General features: G+C 40.6%; 1 pseudogene; it reads right to left on the bottom strand.

The window, feature by feature from the left end:
• LOC111144979 overlaps window positions 1-7,679 on the bottom strand; it is a 47,298-nt pseudogene extending 39,619 nt beyond the window's left edge.
• Window positions 7,680-8,654: the final 975 nt, after the last annotated feature.

Below are 8,654 nucleotides of genomic sequence, written 5' to 3'. Positions count from 1 at the left end.
TCAATCTTTTGTCTGTACTGTCATTTGCAAATATCTTCTCCCATTCCATGGGTTGCCTCTTTGTTTTCTTGACTGTTTCCTTTGCTGTGCAGAAGCTTTTGATCTTGATGAAGTCCCAAAAGTTGATTTTCGCTTTTGTTTCCTTTGCCTTGGGAGACATATCTTGAAAGAAGTTGCTGTGGCTGATATCGAAGAGGTTACTGCCTATGTTCTCCTCTAGGATTCTGATGGATTCCTGTCTCACGTTGAGGTCTTTTATCCATTTTGAGTTTATCTTTGTGTACGGTGTAAGAGAATGGTCGAGTTTCATTCTTCTACATATAGCTGCCCAGTTTTCCCAGCACCATTTATTGAAGAGACTGTCTTTTTTCCACTGTATATTTTTTCCTGTTTTGTCGAAGATTATTTGACCATAGAGTTGAGGGTCCATATCTGGGCTCTCTACTCTGTTCCACTGGTCTATGTGTCTGTTTTTATGTCAGTACCATGCTGTCTTGGTGATCACAGCTTTGTAGTAAAGCTTGAAATCAGGTAACGTGATGCCCCCAGTTTTATTCTTGTTTTTCAACATTTCCTTAGCGATTTGGGGTCTCTTCTGATTCCATACAAATTTTAGGATTATTTAAATATTTTATTCATTTATATGACAGAGAGAGAGAGCACAAGCAGGTGGAGCAGCAGTGGGAGAGGGAGAAGCAGGCTCCCCACTGAGCAGGGAGCCTGATGCAGGGCTTGATCCCAGGATTCTAGGATCATAACCTGAGCCAAAGGCAGCCACTTAACTGACTGAGCCACCCAAGCACCCCTGAAATTTACATTTTAATATGCAGCCCAGGTCATTCTAATGAAGATGGCACATGGACAATCCTTTGAGAAATACTAAGTGATTTTGTATTTTGTTGGTATTGTTACCTGATGTAATATAGTTAGGGTAGAGACTATGCTACTACAACAAAAATACCCCCAAACACATGGCTTCAATAACATAGATGGCAGTATCTCCTTCATCTGCCAATCCAAAGAATAATTCCCCGCTGACATGGCAGCTCTGTGCCATAATGCAAGCATGACCCTGATGCCTACTATCTTGTTGCTCTGACATCTCTTAGGATGTTGTCTCTGACTGCATTTTCAAATATGAGTCACTACCACATCTGTAGTTCAGCCCACAGGAAGGAAAAAAAGAAAAACTAAAGAGCAAGCTATTTTCTTTTTTTCCCTAGTTATTCAGTTTATATTTTATTGAAGTATATGTTACATACTTCAAACTGCACATATTTAAAGTATGCAATTTGAAAAGTCTTGTCACATTTGTAACAACCAAAATGTTCATACACAGGTGAGTGAATACCCCACTTCTTTTAAGCATATTGTACATACATTAAACAGTGATGATAAACTAGTCAAAAGTCCACACCCAAGCTACAAAGGAGGCTGGGTAACATTGTCTCTAACTGGGCACCATATGCAAAGCTGTATCTCTAGTGCTACAGAGGAGAGAACACTTTGTGGGACAGCCAGAAACCCACAACTCCTGGCAAACCTATATGCCTTAAAACTCAGGGCAGGTGTCTCCTTCAGGAGGCCTCTTCTGACCCCCAGACCTGGATTAAATTTATCTTCTATGCTTACTGAAACCCACTACTCATGAATCTCACTATAGCTAGGATGTCGAGTTATCAAAATGACTTCTTTGTGTCTTCATCTATATGTTCCCTTTTGGCATGTGTCTAGTTGCTCTCTGTCAACAAATGACCAAAGTGAACCAACCTGGTATGAAGGTTGATAATGACTGACACTTCTTTTTTAATATCAATAATACCGATCTCTTATTTAACAAGTGCCCACTATATGCCAAAACACCATTCAAGGCCCCACAAAAATATTACCTCTTCCCTTCTTCACAAAAATTCTGTGAAGTAGTTATTATTATCCCTACTTTATTTATAAGGAAACCAAGTCTTGTAGGAGTTACAAAGCTTGTCCCAGTTTCAGAACTAATGGGAACCAGAAGCAGAATTTAACTTACCTGTCCGATCCAAAGCCTACTCTATTTCTACCTGAACATGCCTCTTCTCCATTGTCATTAATATGATGATCAATCTCCCTAAAAATGCACACCACCCATATTTTAAAGGTTTTCTAAAGCATGTTTATATATGTTATTACTTGCCCTGGAAGGAAAAGTTTCTTAGTCTCCTTTTCCATCTGCGAACCATAAAAAATTATCTGTAAGGTATTGCTCCTATAAACTGAGAGCTAACTTGATTTAAAACCAAAAATCTCAATGTCTTAAAGAACCCAAATTAGAACTCAAGATCTAGTTTATAGCTTAGTTCACCGATGGGAAAGTGGAGACACAAAGACAGAAAATGATTGCTGGAGTCAAATAAGGCACTGGCTTAGCTGGGCTTGGGCTTCCTGATCCAAGGAGGCAACATGTGTTTGGAAAGAGTATGGACCATGTAGCTGAACAATGAAAGATTCAAATACTGACTCTGCCATTTGAGTATGTGACCTCAGACAAGTTTCCTAACTTCTTTAAAGCAGTTTCCTCATTTGTAAATGAAATAAAGATACCTACCTCCCTCGTAGATGTATTGTGACTATTGGAGATGAATTATGGAATTCCTATATGAATTATATAATCCATATAGGGCCTGGCAGAGTGAGTGCTAATTAAGTGTTAGTTCTCTCTTTCCATCACAGGCTAGCCTTTTCCTAGAGCACATATTGCCTTCTACAGCGCAATGGTCTTTTACCCTTCTTGACACCCACATAAATTTCACATTGTAGAAATCTAAAGCTGAGTGCACATGAAGCAGAGTCCATTCTAAAAGGTTTTTTTTTTTCTTAATTTAAAGGAAGAAAAAGTAAAAAGTGCTGAGCCAATATTTCTACTATTCAATCATTAAATATTAATCGATGTCAATGCATTTGAGGGAGCCTTTAGCTGTGACAGGTGAGCTGAAAGTAGAAATTCTGATTTAACGAGGCCTCCTGGCCACTTTGGCAAAATGTCAGGGTGCAGGGTGTGGTGGAGAATAATTAACTGATAAACAACCTTCCAAAAAAGATCAGTAACTATGAACTTGAGGACAAAGACAAGACTTCTCTTATTTTCTCCAAAGTGTTTTTTCTCATGGGATCTCTCAGTCCTTTCTGAATCAACCCTGATTCAGTACCCCTAAGTCAGAATGCCCTTAACTGTTTTGTTTAGACTGGGCTATGAAATGATTAGGCTGTTGAAATGATGAATCAGGAGCACTGCAGGATTTTTCACAGTCTCTCTGAACAATGCCCCATATCACATTTACACTGACAGGCTGTATTTTTATATTTGACATGTGAGAGGAACATGGAAAATAACACACTGACAGCGCCTTAGATACCAGTCATACATCTTCCTAACACAGATTGATGGGTGGAAAAGAATATTATTTAGTGAGCCCTTCTTAAGCTCTCCAAGGAAAATATATAGATCCACCAGTGGATTGACTTGAAACTCATATTAACAATCCTTACGAGCAAGAAACAGAAAAACAACCACCATCCATTTCTGCACCAGCAAACAGATCAGAAAAATTAGCAGAAACCAATCCTGTACCTGTACATTTCTCATTGATGGGTCAGGCTTTGCCCCTCCCCAGCCTAGCAATCTGAGTCAGTGGAATTTCTCCATCGAGGCACATCAGTCTTTCCAATTTCAAACCAAAGGTGAAAGATAAGCTGTTTGGAAAATTTAAGCCACAGCTTTAGCTGCTCAGGGAACCAACATGAAAACAGAAACAAAACAAAACAAAACAAAACAAAAACCTGAGAAGGAGTGGCCTAAGCTAACAACATGCCTATGGAGAGACCTAAAGAACCATGTGGGATTGTGGCTGCCATATATTAGGAGACATATATTAAGAGACATAGAAGAGAAGGGAAAGGAAAAAAACATGTCCCTTATAATGGATGCTGTAATCTCCCTCCAGGAAGGCATGATTTATTCCCACAGTTGCTGGGAATGCTGCTGGTGCCCACTGTCTCAGCTGCCAGCCCTCTTCAGAGGTCCTTCTGTTAAAGAGAGCTCTCACCAAATAGTATGTTGTCTCATGGAGCTGCTTGCATCCACTGACTGGTCAATACAGAAGTATAAGGGCCTAACCTCTTATTGCCAAAAGGAACAACTATGGAAGGTTGTCCCAGCTTCCGAGCCCCGTGAGTTAGCTAAGACCTGCTTTGAGACTCCATCACACTCTATGCCCAATCCTGCTTCCTTCCATTTGCTTATGCAGGTGTCAATCCCATAAGCATTTCATAATTCACTGCAAGCTAATCTTTGTCTCAGAGTCTGTTTCCAGGAATACCCAATACTCCCTTCATTTCCCACTTCCATAATGTACCATGTAACTCAAATATCCCAATGAATAAAATCTTATGATACTTTCAGAAAAGTGTATATATAATCAGCCACATCACTTCAAAACCCACATCACAGTCATTCTAATTCTCAAGATGGAAAATAAAAACAGAGAAAGACAAGCACCATCTTTGGAAGGACCTACCACTCTAAGTTTCAAGCTCACTCTTTAGTCTAACATGGGCTTTTGTTTATTTCTTTGTTTTTCATTATATGCTTAAACTAAGGCAAAAGCAGGTAAAGAAAAACTCCTAGGAATTCTAGTACCAAAACAGAAATAGGTGAGAGAAATATTTTTCCTGTTGTAGATGATCCTAAAAAGTCATTAGGGATGCCTGAGTGACTCAGTCATTTGAGCATCCAATTTTTGATTTCGGTTCAAATTATGATCTCAAGGTCCTGAAATTGAGCCCACTGTCAGGCTCTGGGCTCCAGATGGAGTCTTCCTGAGATTCTCTCTTCCTCTCCCTCTGCCCCTCCCCACACCCCACCAGGCCACCAGGCCCACCAGGCCACCTCTCTGAAATAAACAAATAAATTCTTTAAAAAGCCAAGAACCTGGGATCTAGATCACTGATTCTTAGGATCACAGAGTATCTGGCACTCTTATTTCTGATGGAAAACAATGGGATATGAAGACATTCAACTAGCAGTTTACTGGCAAAAGGAACCAGAGATGTATTTAGAATCTCACAGTAAGATTTTGGCATTCGGCTCTTAAGAGTATCAAGTCATTGGCTGCCTATGGCTTCATCTACTTTCCCTAGTTTTTTCTTCTCTGTTCTCCTTTGCTTCCTCTGCTTTTGCTTCCTCCTCTTTGGTTCTTTTCCCCATTTCCTCTCCTTCCCACTTCATTGGACATTTTTTATTGACTGGAGCTTCAATGGTGGTTGCATCACACAGATTGCTTTTTCCGCAGTAAAGCCCTGATTTGGAAGGGAGAAAGAAGAACTTTTCATCTCTGTGTGCAAATGTAATTCAAATATGGTGAACTAATTTATTCTGTAAAACTTAATTAAAACCAATAAAAAAAGGAGACAGCTCTGGAGGGAGCAGTAACGCCCTTGGCAGGACCTGGGTGAGATGCATTCAGTTGGGACTTTTTAAATCTTAGCATTTGATTTGGCCCCATGATTTTCAGAGAACTTGGTTTGGTTTTATATGCTACTAAAATGCTTTTAAGTATTTAATGGTTTACTCCAATTGGGGAAAGTTTTGTTAGGTTTTCTCTAAAGTTTCCCATAGGAAAGCCTTGGTTTTTTATTTGTGACTGGAATATTTTGTGGCTTTAGAAATTACCAGGAAAACTTAAAAAAAATGCCACTTTTGAAGTTTTCCAGATGCACACAAGTATATTTTCTTATATCTTACATCACATCCCTCATTTTGAAGTGATTTTTGTCTGAAAGTATGAATAAACAAGGTCAGAGTAGAACTTGAAGGAATAGTGACTTCATGCTGAGATCCCCATTACACTTTAAGCTTCTTGATTGTAGAACTGTGTCTTAAACACTATTTCAATGCTTCACACCAAACAGAGAAATAAAGTGCACACTGATGGATGGATGGAGGGAGGGAGGGAGGGAAGGAAGGGAAGAAAGGAGGAAGGGAGAAAGGGAGTGAGGGAGGGAGGGAGGGACGGACGGATGGAGGAGGGAAGGGAAGGAGGCCTAAATAAATCAATCCATGAATCCTAGAGTGTTGGGATACATTTGCCTGTATTCTTCCTGCTTGAATTGGAGTTAAAGGGAGAGGTTGGAGCTGCTCCACTAGTCGTATGTAAGAGTAGAGGACTACTCTAAGAGGAGGACTAGTAAGCATGGCATCTCAATAAAATCTCATACCCAGCACCAAATTTTGTCAAGGTAGGTACTCAATAAATATTGGATAAATAGGATTTTCACCCCATGTCGATCAAAGTTTGCCTCAAGAACACTGCAAGTGGAGTGCCAATGGTGATTATTTCCAGTATTTTATTATGAAAATTTCCAACATGTAAAAAAATTTGAATAATTTTTCACAGAACACCCTTATACCTATGACCTGATTGTTAACATTAACATCTTACTCTACTTATTTACCACATAACTCTCTGTCTATCCACCCTTATATTCATATCATTTTTGTGGCTGGGTACAATATATTTTATTTACCTGACAACATAGGGTTTCCCAAACCCCTCCCCTTCTTCAAATGTTCTGGGATGGAAACTAGAGGTTGGGAGATTCTCAATGTGTTGGGGAACAAATTGGGGCAAAGACTCCCCCGCAGCTGAGGAACTCTCTCTTCCTCTTTCTCTTGCTGGGGTTGGTGGTCCAGGGAACTGGTCTACCGCCCAGTTGCTGTAGCCAGATTCATTATCATACCAGGCAATAAGCTTGACAAAGTGGTCACTGAGAGCAAAACCAGCTCCATCATTTACAGTGGAAGGGCAAGTGTCATTGTTAAAGTTGCAGGAGACAACCTGGTCTTCAGCAGAGTCTAGGGCGCCCTTGAGGGGGCCCTCTGATGCCTTCTTCAGCACCTTCTTGATGTTATTGTATTTGGCAGCCTTCTCCAGGCAGCAGGTGAGATCCATGACTGACATATTGATTGAGGGTGGGGACACAGAAGGCCATGCCAGTGAGCTTCCCACTTCAACTCAGGAATGATCTCGCTACAGCCTTTGTGGCTCCAGTAGAAGCAAGGATGATGTTCTGGGCAGCTCCTTGGCCATCATGCCACAGCTGCCCAGAGAGGCCATCCACATCTTCTGAGTGGCAGTAATGGCACAGACTCTGGTCATGGGTCCCTCCATGCTGCCAAAGTTGTCATGGATGACCTTGGCCAGGGGGCCAAGCAGTTAGCAGTGCAGGAGCCACTGCTGATAATCTTGAGGGAGTTGTCATACTTAGGGTTCACAATCATCACAAATAAGGGGGCATCAGCAGAAGTTGGCAGAGATTGATGACCCTCTTGGTCCCACCTTTCAAATGAGCCCCAGCCTTCTCCATGGTGGTGAAGACTCCAGTGGCTCCACAACATACTCAGCACCAGCATCACTCTATTTATGCTGGCAGAATCTCATTCCTGGAAGATAGAGATAGGTTTTCCATTGATGACAAGTTTCCTGTTCTCAGCTTTAACAATGCCATTGAATTTGCTGTGGGTAGAATCATACCAGAATATGTAGACCATGTAGTTGAGGTCAATGATGGAGTCACTTTATGGTGATAATATCCACTTTGCCAGATTTAGGCCCCCTGGTGACCAGGTGACCAATATGGCCAGATCAGTTTATGCCAACCTTCACCCTCATGTCTCCAGGATATGCTTGGCACTGCACCAAAAGATGTGGCTATCTGTGGAATGGGAAGGAGCAGAAGGCTAACTCGTATTACTTTTTTATTCATTTCAAATTAAATTATAGGCTTTGGTAACTTTGTCTGTAAATGCTTTGACGTACATATCATTAGAATTCAATATTTGTTTCAAGTCTTTTCCTTTGAAATAAAATGATCATTCTAAATTTTGATGATTGCAAACACCAGTGTAATACAAATCTTTATCAAGATTAGCATTACCCCCAGAAAATTTAGCAGTGGAGATTTGAGAGTTTTTGGAATAATTTCTTTACTCCTTTATCCAGAAAGAGACTGTTTGAGAATAACTTACAGTTTAAAATTTAGTGGGAACTGGGGCACCTGGGTGGTTCAATCATTAAGCATCTGCCTTTGGCTCAGGTCATGATCCCAGGGCCCTGGGATGGAGCTCTGCATCAGGCTCCCTTCTCCATGGGAAGCCTGCTTCTCCCCCTCGCACTCCCCCTGCTTGTGTTCTCTCTCTCTCTCTCTCTCTCTCTCTGTGTGTGTGTGTGTCAAATAAAAAAATAAATAAAATCTTTTAAAAAAATAAAATTTGATAGGAACTGTCCACCCTCACAAACTGCTTCAGATCTCACACCATTAAAGAGGTGCTTTCCTACATTTGTTTTAGCAAAATCCAAACTCCGAATGCATAGTTGATGGCCAGGGAGAGATTTATGTGTATGTACAACATTAGCTGAAGGTCCAGTGAGTTGGCAAACAAGCAAGAAAGAATAAAGCAAAATTAGGATCCTATTTTCTTATGTGGATTTAAAAATAATAATGTATACAAATAATTTTTGTCAGAATAATAGGTATGCTTTAGGTCTTAATACATGTAAGTATGTTTTCTTTGCACCAGATTTTCCTGGGACATCACCTTTATGGGGGGGCGGGCAGGA

This window comes from Enhydra lutris, unplaced genomic scaffold (assembly GCF_002288905.1).
Source record: "Enhydra lutris kenyoni isolate GAN:26980312 unplaced genomic scaffold, ASM228890v2 scaffoldscaffold12, whole genome shotgun sequence".
In the NCBI taxonomy this organism is placed as follows: domain Eukaryota; kingdom Metazoa; phylum Chordata; class Mammalia; order Carnivora; family Mustelidae; genus Enhydra; species Enhydra lutris.
This window is presented reverse-complemented; position numbering and strand designations above follow the sequence as displayed.